The sequence below is a fragment of the Podarcis muralis genome, chromosome 1 (assembly GCF_964188315.1).
Source record: "Podarcis muralis chromosome 1, rPodMur119.hap1.1, whole genome shotgun sequence".
In the NCBI taxonomy this organism is placed as follows: domain Eukaryota; kingdom Metazoa; phylum Chordata; class Lepidosauria; order Squamata; family Lacertidae; genus Podarcis; species Podarcis muralis.
Window position 1 is genome coordinate 68,907,261 of NC_135655.1, and position 23,898 is coordinate 68,931,158.

Genomic DNA, 23,898 nt, shown 5'->3' on the forward strand with positions numbered 1-23,898 from the left:
AATGAGTACTGACACCCAAGCGACATACCACAAAAGACAGCATTACTGTATATTGAATTTTACAAACAAATGGCAAAGCAGCTTCTTCCTTCCTTCCTTCTCTCCCTCCCTCCCTCCCTCTTTCCCTCCACCTCCTCCTCAGTCTAGGATGGTTAACCACGGATAATAGTTAGAAAATGGACATTTGGATACAAAGGGACATTGCCAGCCATGGTGTAACACTGACATACTGAGTTTGGCTAACTTGTCCTGTTCCCCATCCTTGTTTCTGGGATTTCTGCTTCCTATTTGATGCAGTATAATGTGATACAGTATAATGAAAATCTGCCTCTCCAGTGCTGTGTCTGGACTCTGGAGGTACCTTAGTGCTATGTACTCAGCTGAAAGTAAAGGGACCTTCTGCTCCCAACTCCAAACCACCTGCATCAGATGGAAATGGAAAGTTCAGCAAGTCTTCCTTATTCTTACCACAAAGTTCCAAACCCTAACTCTTCAGCCCTCATACAGAGATGGATGGTGGGAAGCCAGCAGGGCATAGTGGTGTAAAGGGTTGAACTCGGACCTGAGAGACCAGGGTTCAAATCCCCACTCAGCCATGAAGCTCTCTGGTGACCTTGGGGCAGTTAGTACCTAACAGGGCTATTGTGAGAAAAACATGGGGAGGCGGAAAACCATGCATGGTGCCTTGAACTCCTTGAAGGAAAGGTGAATAATATTAGCAGAGACCACAACTAATTCCTCTTCCTGTTCTTTAATTCATGCAGCTATAACTTGAGCTGAGGATGCAGTCCTCCTATGCATTCTTACTTGAAAGCAAGTTCTACTGAACGCAGTGAACTGTACTTCTGACTGCTCTGCTTTAAGTCTTGTATCTCTTGTGAGTGGGAAATCAGACGTCGGGCAGAGGCGAAGCAACCTGCTCTGGTACCTGGAGCGGTGCTCATCCCAGGGGGTGTGGTGCGCATCCCAGGGGGTGTGTGGTGATCAGGGGTAGGCCTTATGTCACCTCCCCTTTGGAATGGCACCTGGGGCAGACCGCCCCCCACTTCCCTCAGAACGCCTCTGATGTCTGGATCTGAATCTGGGCTGTAACTAAGTGCTTGTCTTGCTTAGTCAAGGAAGCAATGAGGTCACACACAAGCCAGAAGAATAACTGTGAGCTGTTACAAATCCTTTTGGTCCTATTCTATCACTGAAATGCACTTTTAGATACAGTGTTTCAGTATATCAGCTCATGTCCTGGATATAATGACAGTAACTATATTTGAATGAACACAGAACATACTTAACTATGCATATATATTCTTCATTCTGCCTAGTTCATAATGATCTGCCCCATAAGAGCAACCCTTTCCTTAGTGGAAGAAAATAAGAATTGTTAAGTGAAATAGTACCAGATTTTCCCTGGGATCCTAAAGGCTACTTTGGGTAGTGTTCAGGTCTTGAACTTGCCTAGTGAGATACTTGTGTCTCCCCTGACTCTTGAACCAGCAGATTCACATGATACATAAAACATTGATTTTAAGCCAAGACATGATGGGTTGCTTAAGGTCACCTAGCAAATTTGGGGTTGGGGTGAGATTTGAATTGACAGTGTTGATTGCAGCTCATTCAGGTGCTGTTTAACATCATTTAACCATCACCATGGTTTGTATTGTGCTACAGAATAATAAAGGCACATGAGGGGGAGTGCTCTTTTTTGAATAGTATATAAAGAGTTTGTTGACTGTTCTAATCTGCATTTGTATTATGTGAGCAACTCATGGCAATTATTTCAGAATATAAGATGTGGATTAAAACAGAATTGTGAGAACATTCTGTGATGAACAGACCTTGGATCATCCTGGCAACCCAGCAAACATTGAAAGCCAATCAGAGAAGAGAGAGAGAGAGAGAGAGAGAGAGAGAGAGAGAGAGAGAGGGGAAGGAGTTTTTAAGTGGAGAAGCTTACAATTTAATAGTCAGAGAGGGACTTTCTTTCAGTGTGGGCAGATGGGGTCTCTTACTGTCTGAGTGGTTTCAGATAGGGACCATTTGTCAGTGAGGATCTATAGGGACTAACTGTCAGGATGGAGAATTGGGGTTTGGACTATGTGAGTGGAGTTAGCTAGGCCAGGTAAGGGCAACCTGGTTTGATTCTAAACTTCTCCTGGGTTAATAACAGGAGATTTTTTTTATCTATTAAGCACACTCATAAAATTGGTCATGCTACCAAATACCTGTTTTAAGTGCAGCTGTCTGTCACATTTTCCCTCAAAGCAGAGGTGGGAAACGTATGGCCTTCTAGGTGCTGATCCCATCAACCTCAGCCAACATGGCCAATGGCCAGGGATGATGGGAGTTGTGTCCTAGCAACACTCTGGAGGGCTGCAGGTTAGCTACCCCTTCCTTAAACAAATAGCAACGTAGGAAACAGCTTTATACCAAATCAAACCATTGGCCCATCTAGCTCAGTATGGTCTACATTGACTGGGAACAGCTCTTGAATGTATTGAGCAGAAGTTGTTTCCAGACTTACCTGGAGATGTCAGGGACTGAACCTAGTAGTAGAGCATGTGCTCTGCTACTGAGCTATAGCGCTCCATAGATATGGGAAAAACATTACCACTTCTTTTTCCTTGCTAGGATGAATTAACATTTTAAAAACAAGCTAAAATGGATCAAGACCGAGTATCTGCAAAATGTGGAGTGTTGTGTCAATCTGCCTAGATGTCTCTGATTTTTCTTGCCTAGTTGTATGAAGGAATGAATAAATCCAGTAATACTAATAGCCAGCATCTGATATTTAATCCAGTTTAGTTCAGAACAAAAATGTGATAATCTCTATCCTTCCCAGATTTCATAATTTGTATTTATTTCCCTATTGTTGTGCTTTCCTTCATTTTAACCAATGTCTAATCATCTTTTTGTTACATCTCTCCTACTCTGCCCACCATTCCATGAATAACATACCTTGTGAATGGCCTCAAATTCTTACAGCATATTTACTCATAGGTAGGGTAGCTAGGTGCAAAAGAGAACTGTGTTTCTGCACCTGTGCTAGTTGTGTAGGAGACCTGTGCAAAATTCCCTCTTCTACACAACTAGTAAAGTTGGTGGAGCCCTGTCCTCATTTGCACTTGGCCACCCTGCTAAGAAATGCATCCCATTGTAGTACATGGGGACCACTCCCAGTTAAGTGAGTTTAGGAGTGCACTGCTAATGTCCCTCCTACTAAAGCAAATCAGCACTGTGTGTGGTTTTGTGGTGAAGCCGTTCCCACTGCAGAGCAGCTCAGCTATTAAGCAAAACAAGAGCACAGTGGCTTGAGCACAGCATCCTGCTATAATTGTGTTTCACTGGATCAGGACCAGTAACTAAAAGTGAAGTGATTGGGCATACATATAAATAACAACAACAACAACAACAATAATTACCCCTGAAGTGAAAGCTAAGATATGTGATAGACTAAAGTTCCTACTTAGGTCAAAGTTACAAATAATAGGTTTTGCCATATCAAGCTAGGGTTTCTTAGTTATTATTTTATGTAGTTGTAAAAAGGCATATTTATGTCAGCTGTGTCAATTAACCTGACTTACTCTCTGAATACGGTAACAGGAATGACTAATGGAACAGGAAATGCCATCTGTCTTAACTTGCATATATTGTCTTGCCTTCTGAGATTCCTGTTAGCTCCCCTTTCATTTGTGTACACATGATTTAGCATATACAGAGGCACCACTACACTGATTTCTGAGAAGGGATTTTTTATTGGGTCAGCTTGGGTTGAGAAACTGTGCACTTTTTGAACTAATGGAACACTTCATCTCTGTGTACACTCCATACCTTTCCCCCAAAGTATCTGGGGAACTGTAGTTTACCCCTCACAGAGATACAATTCCCAATACCCTTAATAAACTACAGACCGGGCATTCCTGGGTGGGGGTGCTTTAAAGGTATAACCAGGCTGCGGAAGTAATTCTGTCTTCAGAACTGAAGCAACACCTCCAGTTAGTTGGGAGGAGGGGATGGACAAGAGGCTCAGCTACGATGGATCCTCCTCAACCCTTGCAGTAGCACCTTATGCTCTGGCATTGGCCAGAGCCTCAGTGTGCCTGCACTATCTCGTCCCCCTGTCCCCATCACCCACCTCATCGTGGTGTAGGCATCTCAGTGCGCTTGTGCCATTCCATTCCTTCTTCCTGTAACCCACCAAGGCGCAGGCGTCTTGACACAGGGAGAAGGAATGGAATGTGGACCAGCAGGCACAGGATCTGCTACCCCTGTGGATCCTGCCACCCAAGGCAGCTACCTCACCTGACCTCACTGGTGGGATGGCCCTGGTGTAACTCAAAAGCTTGTATACTTTTAAAGAAATCAGGTATATAACTCCATACAGGAACTGCTGAGTTGTTAAACTACAGGAAGGGTGAAATTAGCATACTGTGGGTCAAGCAGTGACAACATAAACAATGCCCATTGTCCTTCACACTGCCTTCCACTTCCTTTTGGATGCTTAGTGGAAGTTTTTGGGGAAAGTTCATTCTGGTTCTTCTCAATCATTGCTTTTGAATCAGTGTGACCATAAGTGACAACCATTCTCTGGAATTAGAGGAGCGATATCAATGCAATTTCAGCACGATCCTTATGTAAATCATGCACACAAAAAATTCTATAACATGGAAAGCTGACTTGCTAGAAGCAGACTAATGTCACAGCCAGACTGTGTGTTACACACATAGATGGGGAGTAGGTTTGCTAACACAGTATATATAGTTTTGCAGCTGAAATTAGGTCTCCTTACTTTTTTTTGGCAACATTGGACCAAGTGGCTGACCAATTAAGGCAGCAAGCACAAGTTATTCATACTTTTTTTTTGGTAAAATTGCCTCTTCTTTCTTTGCTTGGTATAATAATGGGTAATGATAAACATTGTTTCCATTTATTATGGGCTGGAGTTTAGATCGCACCCTTTAGTTTGTGGTAGTGTGCTAACATGTTCCTCGGTGAGCAATCTCTTGTTCTGGGCCTACGAAATGAGTAACTCTGTTAGTAAGAACTTAGCAGGTTGCCTTTGTGTTGGCAATTTGGCTACGGAAAAATTCAGGAAAATTAATTCCAAATATTTGCATTCTCCCCTTTGCCTCAGTTGCTCATATTGTAAACACTCACTGGAATGTTAAACTTCAGTAAAGGTCTTTGCTTCAAAGGAGCCTCTCAGACCTTGGGAGGAATGTTTGAATTTTTCACTACTCTGCTACCTACTGAGAATATGAAGTGTCATTTAATTCAGTACAGTTTACTTCAAAGTAAGCATTCATAGGATTGGGCTGCAAGATGCCTTTTCATGCAGCAATATATTTTAAAATGATAGTTGCTGTGGAAGGTCACAAGCATAGATAAACAAGGCCAAAATGGAATGAGGAGTGAGGATTTTATAGGCAAGAGCTGTTTCTAACCAGTTTTTTACAGCAGGAAGTTTCACCATTGTTACTTTCTCTGTTTCACATTGTTGCTTCTGTGGGAGAACAAATAGTTTCTTAAGAAGGAATAGAAAGTTCTGATCAGCATGATTCTTTGCTTTCAATTGTTTCAAAAGTGAACTGAAATGATAGTAATAATAGCAGCTAGGTGACGTCACATGTTTTTCCCCATATTCATGCAATAAACTTGGATAACAATGTAGATTCTGCAATTGTCCTTCAAGGGCTGTTCTGGTGAAACATCACAAATGGGTTCTGGAGCAGTTGCTATTGTGTCATCTCTTCCTAGTGTGGGACTGCAGCTTGCTCCTGGATTTTCATTTCTTTTCCTCTTTGCTAAATTGTACAAGAGTTGTGGATGCCTGGGGAAAATGGAGGGTTATGGTATTTCCTGTGCTCCTTTTTCTAGAAGTATTATCAAAACCTTCTCCATTAGTGCTGAGAGGGGCAATGCATAGTGTGTGCTGGATTAGCCATGAATCGCTGATTCCTCCTTTAGCCAAGGCCATGTTGGAAAGAGTGAAGCCTGTGTGCAGATCATATGGTGAACGACATGTGATTTGTTTGCTGCATATACACGGCTCCCAGTTGAATATAGCTAAATCCTTGTATGCCTGACATAATTTACATGTGTTACTTGGAAGCCCCTTCCATGTGGGAAATGTGGAACCTGTGGCTCTGAGTTTGCTGAATAAATCCAAAAAGTGCAAAGTGATCTCACAGCTGCAGATCACCCTTACAGAGAGTGAGTCTTTGTCCACTCCTGTTCCATAGAATCAATGTGGTGTCATCCAAATGCTGTCAGACTATGACTCCCATAATCCCTTACTCTGGGGAATGCCAGTTGAGGCTGATGGGAGTTGGAGCCCAACAACCTCTGGAAGGTGCAATGCACCCTTAATACTAAGATCCTAGGAATACCAGGCAAGCAAGTATGTTTTACCATTGCTTCTCAAAGTTAAAGGTTAGCCTCACAAGCCATTCTTCAGGTGTTCTGAAACCAATTTGATAGCTGTAGGGTAAATTGCCAATTGGAAATCAAGTGTTGCTATTGCTGTTATTATTAATTGGAAATTGAGTGTTAAATCCTACTCTGCAGAAGAGATGAAGTAATAAATCCAGTAATTATTGGCCAGTAAGTTTCCACAATGCTAACTGACTTCCAGAATTAGAAGGAGTTAGGTGGCAAGAAATGACTGGGTGGAGAATAGGAATGTGAAATTAAGACAGTCTCCAAAATTAAATGATTAGAGGTTTTCAGAAATCTAATAGAAGGCTGTATCCAACACAGCAAGTCCGGAAGCAGCATAGAGGAGATCAGTGCTATATTTGTAATGGGGAGGGGAAAGAAAAATGACATCATATCCAAAAGAGATCCCCAGAGAGACTTGTTTTAAAGATGACTTCCTTATGTACTGAACTAAGCTCATTGCATCTCTGCACGTTTTACTGAGTCTGGCAGGGGCTAAAAATCAGATTAATGGAACAGCGCAAAAGAAAACACAGATAAATGTTTATACCAGAAATCATATTTCTGAAGTTAATAATAGAATTAATGAGAGTAATGCTAAAATAGATACAGTATTGGCTAAGTGGTTGAAGGAGCTGTCAGAGAGGAAAAGGGGGATCATGGCATTATATATGTCTTGAATGCAGACAGAGGGTAGGCATAACCTGATACAGATGTGTGCCTGTTCAAGTAATAGTATCTGTAGTAGGTATGGGTCTACCACGCTGCACATTTTGTGGCAGACCTCACATATAGCTATCTAAATGTGATTTTTCAGCCTTCCGTTCGTATGTCCAAAATGCAGTGCAATGCCAGGTTTCTATTTTCAGACATACACAAAATTCACCTGAGCTTACCAGCATTTACACACAAATATACCACTTTAAAGCCACCTCTCCAAGCAAAGAATCCTAGGAACAGTAGTTAAGGATGCTAGGGATTGTAGTCTTTTGAGAGGGCAATTACTGTTCCTAGGATTCTTGGGGGTGACTCCATGTGCTTCAAATGTGCTTCAGATGTATGGTGTGTACACAGCTTTAGGTGGCTAGGGTAGGGGATAGAGAATACATTTGCTTTGATACTCATTGCTGGACAGACTGATGTATTCGGTGTTCAAAATTCCGCAGGCGCCAGGCACATTTTGCAACTGGCGCAGGTCCAGTTGTGACCATGTGGATGCCAAGCTGGTGACTTACATCTCCAGCTGTTTGGCCCCTCCAGCTTTCTTAAGCAGCTAAGCAGGTAAAGGTAAAGGGACCCCTGACCATTAGGTCCAGTCATGACTGACTTTGGGGTTGCGGTGCTCATCTCACTTTATTGGCCGAGGGAGCCGGCGTACAGCTTCCGCGTCATGTGGCCAGCATGACTAAGCCGCTTCTGGCGAACCAGAGCAGCACACGGAAATGCCGTTTACCTTCCCACTGGAGTGGTACCTATTTATCTACTTGCACTTTGATGTGCTTTCGAACTGATAGGTTGGCAGGAGCAGGGACCGAGCAACGGGGGCTCACCCCATCGCAGGGATTCGAACCACCAACCTTCTCCATCGGCAAGTCCTAGGCTCTGTGGTTTAACCCACAGCACCACCTGCGTCCCTATTCATTGCATTTCTATCCCACTTTTTTCTCCAAGGAGTACATGGTTCACCCCTCTCCTCAATTAATCCCTAAAACAACCCTGTGAGTTGGTTAAGGGGCTGTGACTGGCCCAAGGTCACCCAGTGAGCTTCATGACTGAGTGAGGATTTGAACCCTGAACTCCCAAGTCTTAGACTGACACTCTAACCCCTACACCAGACTGGCTTCCTAGAGTACTTCTGCTAAGGGTCAGCTATATAAATTAAGTAGGTAAATAAATATGGGGAAAACAAAATGACACTCAGAGAAGGATCTGAAATATTTTCCTTGAAGCTTGAATTTGTTTTATTCTGGATTGGCTGGTTTCTTTTAATGTGTTGTAAATATAATGTGTTTAAAATATAAAGCGGTATAGAAATGAAATTAACAACAACAAATCTCACTGAGGGGTGGGAATAGCACATAGACATTCTGTTGTGGTGACCATAACCTAGGTTTAAGGGGCCATTTGGTGATATGTCTCATATATATATATATATATATATATATATATATATATATATATATTTCTAATGCTTGATGTGTGCGTTTCAGGATTTCTTTCTCTGTGTGAGTAGTAGAGGTGGTTGGTGGGTTCATTTTAAATCGTGCCAGATTTATAAGCATTTTCTGCTATTCTTTGGCAGATTCCTTGCATCTGGCATGCAGCACTGTCTAGCCTGATACTCACTTTCCAGCTAATGCTCTGCATTCTTCTACCAGTATGGAAACATTCTATATACAGAGCCATGTTTGGCTGAACTTGTAAATAAATTGGGATGTAGGTGGCGGAACTACAGAGGATATACCTGAGAGATGTGCCATCTACATCACAGTCTTTATTCCTTACCCCTAAATATGTAGAAACTGGTGATGGTAGTTTAGGGAAAAAAGGTGCTCTGCACATGCTCAGAGGCACTTCCCTGTGTGATTACCTCACCTATTCCTGGGCTCTTCACTTTATAGTGAGAATGGATTCTGTGGCTGTGCCCTCTGCCTGTTTGTATACAAATGAGTAAGAGTCAAACCAGTGGCCCACCTTACATTCTTCAGCTACCAGGCCTTATATGTGAAATGTGATGAGAAATGTGGGCCTCTTCCTCTCGAACATTTCCGTTTCTTCTGCAGGATGGCTGTCATTACTTGCTGACGAGCTCTGTATGCAGCTGGAGGGCATCTGGGTTATCAGGGTAGAGACCACCATGAAGGGAATGTGATTTGTACTGTGCAGCTACTGTAGAATAATGATGGTAGCCCAGTTGCCTGCTCAGTCTCTCATTCAGCAGTTCCTTTGTTACGTTCAGTGACATTAAACCCCTTTTCAAAAACAAAAGCACCACCTCTGCACTTTTAAAAACTTTCTGTCAAGGAAATTTTATTTCCAGAATACTTAATATCTTGTTAAAGTGTTCTTAGGTTTACTCAAGTTACCTGCTTGAGCCTCAAGTGTCATCTTGTAGATTTTGTTATGAAGGATTGATCCAAAGTAAATCAAAATCATCCCTTGGCATTTTCAGCTGGGCCTTGAAGACCCACATCTTTTAGTAGCTGATGTAAACTGGGCCTCAGAAATGGTGGTGTGATTTATTTACCATTGGTTTAGGGCTGGTTGTTGTTTCTGTGCTAGCTTTTTAGAAAGCATTACACACTGTGGCTGTTTTAAACGTATATTGTAGTACTGGTTGACATTGTAGTAGATGATAGTGTTTGTTAACTGATATCACTGTGAATAATTTTTGTTTAGAAAGTGGTTTATAAAAGTTTCAAATAAATAAGACATACATAAATAGGAGTCTTATAAGAACTTTTAAAGGTCACATGCAGTGTATGTTTAATGTTGCTGTGAAGTTCTTTCACAACATCTGAAAAAAGTAACCTATGAGTAGATGATTCATTCCAGTCTGAGAACCACAGTGAAAATGTATCACCAGCCAGAGGCCATTAATAAGAATAGCCAACCTTTTTGAGTCCATGGCTCCCTAGACCAACTACATTCTTTCTGCGGCACTCCTGTGGGGCTTAGGAGCCCAGTAATGTCACCCCTTGCCTGCAGCGCTGGCAGTCTCTCACCCTTTTTCGAATACCCTCCCTTGTGGAGTGTTCTCACAGCCTCCTCTCCTCTCTCCTTGGGAGTCCTTTGGGTAGCTGCTGCTGCTGCTGCTGCTGTCCCTGGTCTCTGAGCTGCCTCAGCCCAAAGAGAAGTGAAGCTTATAGCCAGGGGCTGTTGCAATAAACATCTGTGCAAGCCTTTGGGAGGCAGAGATGTGAGAAGGCATCAGAGAAAGAAAGAGGGACAGAGACCAGTGTTGCCTGCAGCACCCCTGACCATCATTCAAGGCACCCCAGAGTGCCATGGCACACTGGTTGAAAACCACTGCCCTGGTGGATTAGGTCAAAGGCCCATCTGGTCCTGTATCCTGTTCTCACAATGGCCAACCAGATGCCTATGGGAAACCTGCAACTGGTATTCAGAGGCATAGTGCCTCTGACACTGGAGCCATCATGACTTAGCCTCCATGAATTTATCTAAACTGCCTTTAAAACCACCTTGTGCATTTCTCCATCATTCTCCTTATCACAAAAGTCTGATTTTTGGAGGAAGTGGGCTTGTTGTGCAAGTGCTCCAAATGAACTTTAATTGTGCAACCTGAATTTACCTGAAGATAGTGACAGTCTGGAAGTGTCCAAAGTTCCATTGAAATACAGTCATACCTCATGTTACGTTTGCTTCAGGTTGAGTGTTTTCAGGTTGCGTCCCACGGCGACTTAGAAGTACTGGAACGGGTTACTTCCAGGTTTCGCCGCTCGTGCATGCGCAGACGCGCAAAATGACGTAACTCGCATGTGCAGAAGTAACGAATCACGACCTGTGCGTGCGCAGACGCGGGTTGTGTTCTTTTCAGGTTGCGAATGGGCCTCCAGAATGGATCCCATTCGCAACCAGAGGTACCACTGTAAGTGGCTTACATCTGAATAAACATCATAGAACCAGACTGTATGTCTCTATTGTAGTTTCCCCACACTCCCTATTTGGTGAAAATCATACTGTAACTGAAATTATTTCAAAAAGGAAAACAGAGTTGTGTCAAATAGCTTCAATGGATGTTACAAATTCTTGCAATTTGGTGCCAGCGTTTCAATCACAGTGGTCGTATGGTTTGGGCATTTGACTTCATCCCTGAAGTTTGTGGGTTTCGAGCCTCATTTCACTGAACTCTATATGATATCACGAACTCTTGGATTCGGAAAGTCAAAAGGAGTAGTTACATATGGTGCTACTCATATTGTTGTCTAATGTAATAGAGGTCATAGAAACTAATACATCTTGGCCACATCAGTCCCAAGAGACAAAATGGTTTGAGACAGACTATCAAGGTATGAAATATGGACAATTTTTGAATCCACTTAATGTATGAAAAATAAGACTTGGCAAATGCTCCAGCTTAATAAAATATGTATGGGCATGAAACTGGCAGGCGGTTACTATTTACTGCTTCTTCTCCCTCCAATGTGGCCCTGATTGCTCACTCTGTTCCCTGTTCTAGTACTTCGGGGAAACTGAAAATGGCAGGCATGGCTGGAACTTCACTGTGCACCTGACCTCTGTGAAAGCCATTTCAAAAAAGGCAAGTTGTGGCAACCAGTGTCAGCCCTGGTATTCCCATGTTGGGTGTTGATGCTGGGCCCCATCATTCACCACTATCTCTGGCAATCAGCCCCCACCCGCTCCACCTCCAATGTAGCCCCAAAGCCTGGACCTCATGAGACCACTGTTCTCAGTGTGAGCTTGCCTTCACAACTGAATTGAAATTATGCATGGTGTGAGAAAGTGTGCCATGTATAAAGTGATTCTGGTGAGGTGAATTCTTTCAGGCCTTTTTGGATCGACAGGAAGGACTCAGAGTGCTGGATGGCTTAAAGAAAATGATCTAAGACTCTAAGAATATTGTCTTCTGGTACCATGAGTAATGTGGTGTTTAGCTGGGACTGAATCACAACCCTTTCAACCGAGAAGATAAGTTGCTCCAAGTGCCCATCTGCAAGGGCTTCAGTTCCAATGAAGTCAGGATAGTCATGCTTCTTCAGCACAATTCTTTACATGTCCACTCAGAAATAAGTCCCATTGAGGTCAGTGGGGCATATAACCTGGCAATTGATTATAGGACTTGCAGCCTTAAAATGCAAAGTTCCATGTACAGTGGTACCTCGGGTTACATACGCTTCAGGTTACATACACTTCAGGTTACAGACTCTGCTAACCCAGAAATAGTACCTCGGGTTAAGAACTTTGCTTCAGGATGAGAACAGAAATCGTGCTCCGGCGGAACGACAGCAGTGGGAGGCCGCATTAGCTAAAGTGGTGCTTCAGGTTAAGAACAGTTTCAGCTTAAGAACGGACCTCCAGAACGAATTAAGTACTTAACCCGAGGTACCACTGTAATGTTATTATCTTACAGATAAGGAACCACATCGGAAGGGAAAGTACTCTATTCATGCTTGAGTCCTATAAAGAGAAAGCATATCTGTCTGCTGTATCATGTACCCAGGAAGCCATGGGTTCCTATAGGAAGTGGAAAAATGCAATCAGGAAATCTGAATGCTTCAATATTGGCTCTTGGTCAACTAAGGTCAGATCAGTCTAGTCTGCTGACTGCATCTACCACTTCTTGTAAGTTAGACATGTGGCTTACCAAGAAAGCTGTAGAGTTGGCAGACAGTGTGTTTTATTACATTGGTTTCAGACAGTAACTTCATACTGTTCTTTTGTAATGAAAACTTACTTCAAGTTACTTTATTTAGAAAACCTTTTGCCTCTCTGTCCCACAGACACCGAAGGTGATTTTATCTAATGAAACAAATCATATAGATTTTAGAACAGTCCAGAGTACAACGCAAATCTTAAGGAGACAAAACAGAAGCAGAAGTGGAATGAGAAAGCAGCAGGATCTCTGGAAGAAAAGCTGCAAGATTAAAACATGTGGGGGGGCAATAAGTTAATTAGAATGGCAAGTCCCCCTGTCTCAAATGTTTAGGATACGGAGGAAATAAGTGGCAGCGTGTTTGCATCTGTGCGTGTGTACATAAATCCTTTTCCTCCTCTTGTTATCCTGCTCTTTACCTTCCCTGAGTTCAAGCTTTGTGAAGTTATTAGGGAAATGTGGGGTAGCATCTAAATGATGATGGGTTTTTGGTAAATGAGATATAGATAATAGTAGCATATATTCTGTGCTGTCTTTATGCCCGCTGCTTTTAATGCAGGAAAATGAAATCCAAACCCCAGGACTCATAAATGCACAACATTTTCCCAGGAGGAAAAATGCTGTATACCGCAAAATGTTTCTGAGAGAGAGGGAGAGAAAGTGGGTAATAAACAGGCCAATAAAAGTAGTCTGGGGAAAATTAGTTGCCATATCTTGCTAGTCTTTCTGCTTTTGCCATTGAGAAACCTGACCTACTGATAGTTTTGTGCAGTATGCTTAGTAGCAGTTAGTGACATGAAATAAGAGTGAAGATTTGTTCCACTGTTAATATTTTCCAGGATACACTGCCAGGCTGTGGATAATTATCCTTCCTTTAAGCACATGAAACTGCAATTCTGAGATAAACACTTCAGATTAATGCTCCATTTATCCAGAAAGCTGCTTCTCAGAGGGCAAAATCGTTAAGATCCCATCCTGGATTTCATTTGGAACTTGCCACTGTATCCATGATGCAGTTGCAGTCCGTGGGCTGTGACATTGCTGAGAGTTTTGCTGTGAAGGAGCACTTTCAATTTAAGCACGTGAATGATTTCTAGTGACACATCTACCGCCTTGATGAACTTAAGAGGATGGGATGGCAAAGGAGGAAAGTAGAAAGGGAAGATGGCTCTTCACTTAACCAGGAACAGAGTTCCCTTGAAAAAACAAACCTTGATAGACTCTTTTTCTGTTCCCTTCCGTTTTTCTGCTCATTGTATTTTTGAACTGTCACTGTCAAATTAATTGGTAGCTATCCTAGGAAGCTGAATCCTTGCTTAAGTTTTAATACTTGCTGGATCCAGTAATGAGAAGGGTCTTGGCATACAACCTATCCTCCCCCACTCCCAGCTCATAACAATATAATGGATTTCTGCATGTTATTTTCAGTAATATATGCATTATCATGCACACTTTACCCTTGCCTATGTATTTTTTGTACACACGAATCAGCTGGAGAACTGCACTGCAAAATTTGGAGAAGCACAAATGTTGAAGGATGACTGTATTTCAGTTCACATGTTATTTTGAAAGTGCAAATTCAGTATGCTTGCCTTTAAACGTGAATTGAATCAAATTTATCCCACAATCCCAATCATTTCATGGAATCCTAGTCATGTGATTAATATGTGAAGGGTGCTAAAACATCTGGTTTGCTAAATATGGATGTGATTGCAGGTTGGGTCCTACACACTACAGAGAGGAACATTACTCTGTGTCAACCAACCAGTCCTATGTTTTACTAGTCTGGGCATGCTGTGTCTCATTGTCCCAATCTTACCCTTGCCACCTTCCTTGCTCTACTCGGTGATTAGTATTTGGATCAATAGTAGGGAACCCCGTAGGGCCCTCCAGACATGGTTGGATTCAAACTCCCATTAGCTTCAACCAACAAGGCCAACAGTTAGTGACGATGGGAGTTGTAGCCCAGTGACACCGGTAGGGTCATAGGTTTTCTGTCCCTGATTTGGTGGTCATTTCTTTGAGAAAATGTAACTGAAAAAAATGAATTTTGTTTTAAACCCAAATCTGTGCTCCAAGGGTGCTTTGACATTCACTTAATAAAGTTAACTGGGTTGCCCTCAGCCTCTTTCAAAGGGGAACGGAGTATGTCTGAGTGCCACACTATCTCAGTTAAATGGTTAGCTTCTATGTTGGAATGGGACGCGCTTCCTGTTCACCCCATCTGTTGCTGATTTAGGTTAATTGAAGAAGTTTCAAGCCCTCTTGCCGAGTCCAAAGAGAATTTTCTCCTCCTGGAATTTAACCTCTAGAGAAATCATGAGCCCAGCTCTTTAAATACCATCCTGCTATAAGTGACCCTTTCCAATTTTCCAGTGCAACATGGCTCCTTGTTGAAGTTAAATGGACTCTCTTCCCCATCACACTCCATTAGTTCATGGTGAATATCCTAAAGGGGAACCCTCAGAGAACGGTCAGGATATCTCACTATTATTATTAATAATAATCACTTTAAAAAAACCTCAAGCAACTTACAAACACTGAAAACAGGTATAAACAAAGAGTAGAAGCAACATAAAATGCAGTGATATGCATAAAAGAGCTAATCCAGCTCAACCTCACCCTACTAAAAATACGAAGAGTTAGGCTCCAAAGGCCCGAGTGAATAAAAATATTTTACCTGTTGCCCAGAAACAGATAGTGATGGCACCAGGCATGCCTCCTTGGGGAGTGCAGTCCAGAAATGGAGCCACCTCTGAGAAGGCCTGTTTTCATATCACCATCCTCCACACCTCCATTTGAGGGGATGCACAGAAAAAGACCTCACATGGTTCATGCAGGGTCCTGGTGGCTTCATGTGTGGAAAGGCAGTCCTTGACATATTGGGATCTTGCGCTGCATAATTGAATTATTGTAAGGTGCAAATACAGTCAGTTTATTTATTCATAAGAATTTTCAGAAAGTGTAGACAGTTGTAGGGGTACTACAGAATGCCTCTGGAGAATACTATCTTAACACTAAATTAATGCACAGCTGGTCTAGAAGTGAACAGTGGGATCTTAAAGAAAGTGATTGTGGTGGTCAGCCAGGCATGAGTATGGACAACTCTCTCTCTCCTGAGCCATGCCAAAATTTCAGTATTAGCCTATACTTCACTACTCAGAAGTAAGTCCTATTGAGTTTGGTGGTACAGAATGAGAAAGAAATTGAAATCAATAAACATGCTTACTCCCAGGGACGTGTAGTTAATATAAGTGGCTTGGGATTTTTTAAAGCTGAAAGTCTGATTCTGTTTGAATGTCATTGTGCTACTGGTTTATCATAAGTCACCATCAAATTGCATTGACAAGTCAGTCACATGCTTGTTGGCTCTTAAGACCTTCTTAAGAATGCTATGCATGCAGAAAGCGGGAATGTTGTACTCCATGAACAGATTGTTTTCAGATCCTGATGAAAGCTTATGTCTCAAAGTTGGCATGACAGATCTGTTTCACTAATGACCGCTCTTCCAACACTAACTGTGGCTGCTGATGGAGACCAGAACTGGAATCCAGTTATGGGAGAGTGTTGTGACCTGAGCAGCAAAGAATTAGAGGCCAGAGAGGAGGAGTGCTAAGGTCCACTGAACCCTCATCACGTACTCTATAGCAATTGGGGAAGTTGTTAAGGCTACAGTTTCCAGTAGTCTGCACTGCTCATGCCAAGAGTGCTCAATCATGTTTAGAATTGCTTTGGCACAGACAAATAATGTGCAGACCACTGCAAAGTTCTCTCAGTGCAAATGAGCACAAAATTCATTGCAGGCAAGTGTAATTAGGGGAGGAAACAATCAAAGGAAACTATGTGTTCAAGAAGGAATGTATTCATAGTTGTGTGTGCGTGCACTGCATCTGCCTTTTGCGAATTCTTAGTACAGTTACAATGAGTAGAAGAAATAGATCGCATCTCAAAAGGGGCTTCTTGTCAGGTGCTCTTCTTCATGGCAGGACTGGAGCTCAAGAGTTATGATCTATGTGTTGGGAGATCCTGTCATGTACAGAGGGAGCCATAGCCATGTACTTTTTTGCTGACCTTTTCGACTGTAATCAGCATGTGTCTCACAGTTTCCTGTGGCATGCAGAGTAGTTTAATATAATCCCTGTTGTAGTCTATATAATAGGTGCCATTACTGTGATCCTGTTTTTAAAGAGTACGTGATTGATTTACTGTATTCCTCCCCGCTCCACTTCATGGGAAAATGTGAAAATGTTGAAGGTGACTTCTGCCTATTCATGTGAGCTGAGCTGAGGCCTTCTGAGAGGGAGTGAGACTGCCAAGAAGCCATTCTGTAAATAAACAAGTGTCTTGGGATGTCCCCCCCAAGGTCTGAGGTTGGGTGTCTTGCAGACACTTGGCAGCAGGAACAAAACCATCAAGAGTTGGATTGTTTGTCGCTTAACTGATTTCAATAACAGATGAGAATTTCCGAGCAGGAAGAATTGCACATGCCTTATGGGATTTGTCTGGGAGGGGGAGGGAAGTACATTTTATGGAAGGGAGAAGGAATTTTTATTTCATTCTGAATGTAGTGGTTGGTGCCTACAGACTGCTCTTCAACAATTTCTGAACAAACACCACAGAGTTAGAATCAAACTAAAACAGCAACTCAGGACTCCGTTATGGACACTGATATTACACTGTAGCATGACTTGCATTATAAGACCATGCTTGCTTCTCCTGGAAGTGACTCCACACTTTTCCATGGCAGATCCAATTGCTGTGTGTTCACTAGTGTTTTCCACATCAAAGGAAACATGTGGACATCGTGCATGTTTTTAAATATTCCATGCTCACATGCCTCACAATTCTGGATTAATCAGGAGTCTGCAACATGTGAACACAACATGTGAACACAGGTGTTTATGGATGTGTGACTGAGTTCCACACTTGACAAGCCTGTTGTTTGAAACCCTGGGCTTTCTGTGTGAAGTTGCCTCCACTTTACTCAAGGCAACTGGAAAACCATAAATTATTGTCAGGTACCATCCATTTTAATGTGTTGCTGTTGGCCTTTTTAATCCTTTAATGAATGCAGTGAACATGAAAATAAATAGCACACTAATATTGGACAAAACTATAAAATTGATATTATTACACAGTGGCCTCTGTCGCTATTTGTGAAACTTTGTCCACTGGTGAGACTCTTCTTGCTCTTTTCAAATGTTACTGTGCAGAGCAGGAAGGACCGGTTTTGTCCTCTGATATTGCTATAAAACCAGGGCTTTCCCCCCCAGCTGGAACTCCCTAGAGCTCAGTTCCAGTATCTCTCAGGTGGGCACCATTGCCATTATAAGAAAATAAGGGAGGCGTTCATAGTGAGTTCTGGCTCCTCTTTTTCTAGAAAAGTAGCACTGTATAAAACTAATACAGTTTTAAACATTTGGCCTTGGCTTCTCAGACGTTTTTCTATGACTGGATCTTAGCAATGCTATGCTGAACATCTTAGGGCAAAGTCACACGTGCTTGTCTACCACTTGATAACTGTAGTAAGTGATGATACCGAATTTCCATATCCCCACACATAATTTTAACAGGTGTGCTTTTGAATTAAATCACTTTACTCGTTCAGTTGCCAGTGATTTAAGTCCCATTCCCATGTTACTTGCATGAAGGGGGCATCGCACAATTACCACAGTCCATGCTGTACTCTTAGCATGCTGCCTTGGCCCTGGCACTTTGGTAATATGCAGAAATCTATTGAATTGTTAATGTGAAATCTCCCATGAGATTGGGCTGCTTGTGTGTAGACTTCTGCGCTACAGAGGACTATGCTAGCACATGAACATCTAGAGCAGACCCTGATGCTGGAGGTGAAGCCGGGCAACGTAATGGGGGGAGGGGGCTGGGACTAGCTGGGTGGTCCTTCTCTTCTGTGAACAAGTGAAGGTGAGTCAAGTGTAGAGTAATCAAGTGTTGTACACACACATGTGAATCAGTGCTGACCTCAGGGCAAAAGCCCTATTGCCATACCTGAGGAAAGGTTGGAGAAATGTACCGTATATTTCCCCTCACTCTTTCCTGACGCTTTGAAACTGCATTTCTTGGAATCATTGTCATTGCATTGAATTTGGATGTCTGAGTGATTTTTTGGGAACCAAATTTCCCTTGACTGCATCATGAAAGTAAAATCTCCTTTAAATATGCAGGAGAAAATAAACCACAGGCACACTGTATTTTTGGAACAGCCTAGATGGAAGATCTCCTCTGAGATATATTCCTGACTAGAGCTTAGATTTGCTAATGGCTCAAAGAGTTTGTATGTTTCGGAGTGCTATAAACTAGGGAAGTTTCTTTAACCATTTTGCTTAATAATATAAAGAAAAAATAACAAGTTAAACATTTTGATCAACCACCCAATCCTTTACAAGGATCTTGCATTTGTGTTAATGGATTAAAATATAGCTTGTGTTAATGGGTGGTAGATATACACACACATGTGTGCTCACACACTATTTTAGCAGGAACAGATGATTTAGAAAGCAGATAGAAATCTTCAGGGAATGGGCAGACCTTTACAAACAACTTAATGCTGCCACATTTTTCAGTGACTAGACTTACAGCCCATGAGTCATCTGCTTTGTGCTCCAGATTGAACACTTTGTTGTTAACAGATGCATTGTGCTTCATAGTGCATGCACTATTACTCATTAAAGCACGTCATTCATTAAGCAGATAGAAGCAAAATGGATGCATTCGGTATAGTTGTGAATGTGTTGAGAGAGTGAGGACAACTCTTTCCATGTGATAGAAATGATCCTGAGATACATGATATCGGACTAGTTTTTGTGTATGCCTGAAGCTTAAAAATTCTTAAAACTTGAGTGGCTGGGGACTCATGGCAGCTGGAACATAGAATCCTAGAATTGTAGAGTTGGAAAGAACTCTGAGGATCATCTAGTCCAACCCTCTGAAATGTAGGACTATGTAGCTGTTCTATACAGGGTTCGCACCTGAAACCTTGACGTTATCAGCACCATGCTCTAACCAGCTGAGCTATCTATGCTCAATGAAAGGATACCAGTCATGCAAAAATGTATATAACCTCTTAGCCATCTTCCATTATACTTTTAAAATTACTTCATTCACCTGATGAAATGAGTTGCTGCAAAATAAAGTTTATGCCGTAATAAACTGCTTGGGGTTGAATAACACACAGTGTGTGATCACTTGGTGATATGACTGGAGACTGGTGCATATATTTGAGAAAACCTACATTTTTGAAGATTTTTTCAGTTACGAAAGCACAATCAACATTACATTAACAGCGAAGTATGATATATATCATTCCCCAACCTAGCAGTTTGAAAGCACGTCAAAGGGCAAATAGATAAATAGGTACCGCTCCGGCAGGAAGGTAAATGGTGTTTTCTGTGCACTGCTCTGGTTCGCCAGAGTCATACTGGCCACATGACCTGGAAGCTGTCTGCGGACAAACGCCAGCTCCCTTGGCCTATAGAGTGAGATGAGCGCCACAACCCTAGAGTCGTCCGCGACCAGACCTAACAATCAGGGATCCCTTTACCTTTATGGTATATATCATTCCTCTTGGCTAGATCCCACACTGTTCCATTAGTTTTTAAATAAGATAATAATCTGGTTTCCGTGTCATTTCACATATCTGTGCTACACATTCCTGGGAGGTGGTAGTTCTAATGTGGCAATTTCTCATGTGCTGTGTCTTTTCCATGAGATGCAAATATTAAAATGTGTTAACTAGAGTTACATGGATGGATTATTGTAATAACCTACAGTTTCACAGGAGTATATATTTAAAGCAGATAAACAAATGAGCAAATTAAATGAATTTGGATATGCAGAAGATATTAAAAAAAGATAACTTTAAGGAACCGCAGAAAGGGGGAAGGAAGTCAAGTTTTGAAATGTTAAAATTATTGTAAAATTACCAGTAAGGAAATGTGTAAATCTGAAAAGTATAAATAAAACTAAAAAACTAAAAAACTATAGAGTTGCGTGGGATTCTGCCAGAAGGAATCTGAGTATGCCACACGAGCAACGTATAAACTGGGTCTCTGTGAAATGTACATGATCTGCTTCCACTGCAATAGCTTGTGTCTGAAGCAATTTCTGATGACATGAAAGCCCCATTTGATGTAATGGCTGTTTCACACTATTTGGTTTCCAAAGCATATTTGTGTCATTTTTGCTACCACAACAAAATGGTACAGCAACTACTCTTCTCAATGGCAGCTTTACTTGGCCTCTTGTCTGAAAAAAGTCAAGTGATGCCTGAAATTAGCACATGGTCCATCTATTTCTCATGTGACTCCATCCTTGAGAATTATATATTTAAATTACTTGCAGCTGGCCTGTTGCTGTTTCCACGCCCCAGGATGGCTTATACTGAGGCAATAAAATCAATAATACCTCAAAGCACAATGTAAAACAATTTGTAACAATCAAAGGAGTAGAGCAATAGAAGTGCTTAACATTTTAGCAGAGCTTAAAACGGGATTAAGATAGTTAAAAAGCTCAAATGAATAAAAGGAATCACAAGGAAGTGTCCTATGAGGTGCTGCAACTGAAAAGGCCTTTACTCTGGTCACCACCCATCTAACCTGTGAAGATAATGGCATATGGGAAGGGTTTATATGAGTTGAGGTGATTATTCAGCAGCCTGGATCCCAAACTGTGTAGGGCTTTAATGGTTTAGACTGGCACAATGAATTGTGCATAGAAATGGACTGGCACTTAATGTGTCTATTTGGTTAGTTCTTAGCTAACCACACTTGCCTGGGAATTCCACTGAAATTGATATGACTTGCATGCAAATGACATGCAAATAGGTGACATCCAAAAATGTCCACTCACTTGCTTCAGGTTTCTCTACTCCCTCCTTGAACCCCCCCCATGTGCCCCCCCCATATTTTTATGGAAGGTCTCCCAACTCTCTGTGTTAAGTTGTGGGTGAACATATCAGACGACACAGCGATTCTTCAAACAGCTCTTGTTTATTCACAGGCCAGAACTGAACTGAAGGGTCCAGCCAGCCTGCTTATATAGAGCTCCACTACAACGCAACAGTAACAACTTTCTGTAACTATCCAGTCACTGAACGTCACTTTCAATTCCTTATTTGCATATGTGGACCCGAGTGAAAACTATCTACAGCATCCCCCTGCTGGCCCAGGGTGAGAACTTCAGTACATAACACTCTGGATCAGATTTTGGGGATGTGCAGTGGGCTGCAGGGAGAGAAGAGGAAGCAGAAGCCCTGCTGCCTGAAAGGACACCTGCTTATGCTACATTGGATCTCACCCAATGTGTGTAGTATTGGAATGACAGGACCTGATTCCTGATTTTTCACATATTAAAAATAGCATCTTTTCCTCAATTTGATATTGTTTTGCATCCAGTAGTTACAAACTTATGGAAGCTACATACAGCAGTGTGCCACATATCATGTTCAAGCAGCTGCTGCCAGTCTTTTGGGCAGGTGCATTAGGTGACTCATTTCAAGGTATGAGAGACTGCCGTGTATGCAAGTTCTCAAATGCAGCCATTCTCTTCTCCTTGTGTTTTGGTGCTTTAGTCTTGTGTTTTGGTGTTTTAATGGACAATAGGGCAGGACTGCAGGGCTTACTCTATGCTTTATAGGAACCCATGAGTTCCTTCCACTCTTGTCCATGAACCACAACAATCCCTACTACCTGTGCAACATGCATAGTATGCATGATATAGCTTGGGCACTGATGTTTTTTCCATTTTAGCCTTATAAATATCTACTCCAGCCTTCCTCAACCTAGTGCCTTTTAGACATTTTGGAATACAACTCCCATCAGCCCCAGATAGTACAGCACAAAACATCTGTAGGGGAGCAGTTTGGGGAAGATCTATCTATTCACTATATCCTTTAGAGACGTGTCTGGAACTGTGATTAGAAAATGATTTCTGTGTGTAAAACGATTGATTGATTGATTGATTGATTGATTGGAGTCATTCTGCTATGTTATTTTCAGTGCCTTTTAAGATCAAGATGTCAGAGCCACAACTCACTGTGAATATCTCCCATTCAGGCTCCATTTCAATGAGGTTTGCACAGGAGAATGTCATGATGGATTGATTTCCAAATGCTTCATCCACAGTGCTTTGGCAAAATTCATCCTTGTTCCTAAAATGGTTTTACCAAATTAACGATGCCTTGGTTTAGTAGCATTACTCATCCACACTGCTAGCAAGCCTGTAATCCTATGTGTGCTTTCCTGGGAGTAAGTGCCTTTGAAACTAATGGGACATATATACATAGATTTGTACTGCACAGTATTTTAGGTGAATGTTTAACTATTTGGATTAATAGTTAATAGTTGTGATTCAAGATTGTTGGATACTTCTTGTGCAAAATACTTTGCTACTTAGAGAGAGAAATTTCAATGATGTGCATACACAGACAACAGACAATGCATAATTTACAGTGCGTGCTCTACCGTTTCAAGCTTAGACTTCTTTGTATTTAAGCAGACTTGATCTGAATGTACTTTGTGAGGTGAGTGGCTTTAACACCTCTCAACTTTTTTATGGGCAAATGTCTGCCTGAACAGGATTTGTCTGAGATTTCTGGCACATCTAGCTCTTGGCCATCTCTAAAGTACCACAACAGTAGACTAAATTGTGCCAGGTTACTGGTAATTGTTAAATCCCTGGTCATAAGCTCTAAGCAGGAAGTGAAGGGATGGAGAATAAAATAAATGAAACACAACACAATACTAATTAGATGTAGAACTGCATGAATAAATGTTGTTTTGAATTTGCTTGCAGTTTTGCACAAAGTTGGGCTAATTTTTAGTTAACCTTTAGCACAATCACCTATCCCTGCTACTCACTAAGCTTCTTTGCTCTATGATGTTCCAGAAAACAACAGGAGAAAATGTGCATTTTCTTCCTTTTCAGACCCCAGCTCAGCCTTCACCAACCCTCTAGATATTTTGGTCTGCAACCCCCATCAGCCCCAGCCATATGATGCTGGAGCTAGGGGGAGCAGAGCCATGCTGAAGGAGCTGGGGGGCACCAGGTTGGTGGTGAAGGTTGCTGTAGCTATTGAGTATATGGGGAGACAG

General features: G+C 41.9%; 1 protein-coding gene across 1 annotated transcript in view; it reads left to right on the forward strand.

Moving 5' to 3' along the window:
• The window catches only part of DENND2B (DENN domain containing 2B), a 151,455-nt gene that overhangs the window by 1,221 nt on the left and 126,336 nt on the right, over positions 1-23,898 (forward strand). The window lies entirely within an intron of this gene.